Source organism: Octopus bimaculoides, chromosome 2, assembly GCF_001194135.2.
Source record: "Octopus bimaculoides isolate UCB-OBI-ISO-001 chromosome 2, ASM119413v2, whole genome shotgun sequence".
NCBI lineage: Eukaryota > Metazoa > Mollusca > Cephalopoda > Octopoda > Octopodidae > Octopus > Octopus bimaculoides.
This window is the reverse complement of record NC_068982.1, coordinates 114,079,971-114,081,182: the sequence shown is the minus strand read 5'-3', so window position 1 is coordinate 114,081,182 and position 1,212 is coordinate 114,079,971. Positions and strand designations below refer to the sequence as shown.

The window sequence follows — 1,212 nt, the reverse complement described above, 5'->3', positions numbered from 1 at the left end:
CTTAACGTAGTTCTCGGGATATTCAGCGTGACACAGTGTGACAAGGCTGACCCTTTGAATTACAGGCACAACAGAAACAGGAAGTAAGAGTGAGAGAAAGTTGTGGTGAAAGAGTACAGCAGGGTTCACCACCTTCCCCTGCCGGAGCCTTGTGGAGCTTTAGGTGTTTTCGCTCAATAAACAATCACAACGCCCGGTCTGGGAATCGAAACCACGATCCTATGACCGCGAGTCCGCTGCCCTAACCACTGGGCCATTGCGCCTCCCTTTCTGGCGCCCAACGTGGGGCACGAACCCACGACCCCGAGATTAAGAGTCTCGTGCTCTGCCGACTGAGCTAGCCGGGCACACTACATGTATATGTGCTTTAAATAGCACATATGCATATGGTGCGTATAACTTGGTATGCACATTTTTGGGGAAAAATACAAATTTCTTTTACTTTATCGCATATATTTCATTGAGAAAGTGAAGAAAACAGAAAATGAGAACCAAATTATTCACCGTATTTATGTGTGTGTATAGTATATGCGTGTGTATGTGCGTGTTTTTGTGTGTACAGTATATACAGTATATTCCACGTACTTGGAATTTCACATTTAAAAGTCGGTTTCTTCAATATTATACACAGCTTCAAATACTTCGTATGTAACATAGAGAATTATTTTCTTTCATTGTTTTACATTTAAATCTCTTTATATTTCTGAAATATTCAGGATTTATGCTCTACAAATCGAGCCGTCAGATTTTATATTGTTTGAATATATTTGAAACAGAACATATTTGAATATTTTGGCAGTATAAAGAATAGTAAACATGGAACCACGCGAAAATAAATTATGCTTTATCTTCCATGATATTCGAAATCAGGCGCTGTCTTTTTGAATATATATTTTAAACAAGGAATTGGTACTTGTTTCTACGACGTTTTTTTTTTTCAATTCAAAGAATGAGACGAATCTGAGATGTTTGGGAACGCTCAGAAGAGTAGTTCTCTTTGGTGCATCTTCATGTATCTATGCAATTGTATTTGTGCATATATATGTATGCATAAATGTATATAATGTGTATGTGAAGTGTATACACTGTACATGTACTTTCGATTCAGAGTTGTTAATGTTATTGAGGGTGAATTACGAAACAGTTGTAACCATTAGAATTAAATCTCTTTGCTTCTCAATTCTAGATTTTAATTGATTATATGTATATATA

General features: G+C 36.8%; 1 non-coding gene across 1 annotated transcript; it reads right to left on the bottom strand.

Moving 5' to 3' along the window:
- Window positions 1-274: 274 nt before the first annotated feature.
- On the bottom strand, window positions 275-347 carry Trnak-cuu (transfer RNA lysine (anticodon CUU)). The gene has a single exon. It is a non-coding gene; the product is annotated as a tRNA-Lys (tRNA).
- Between the last annotated feature and the right edge of the window lie 865 nt (window positions 348-1,212).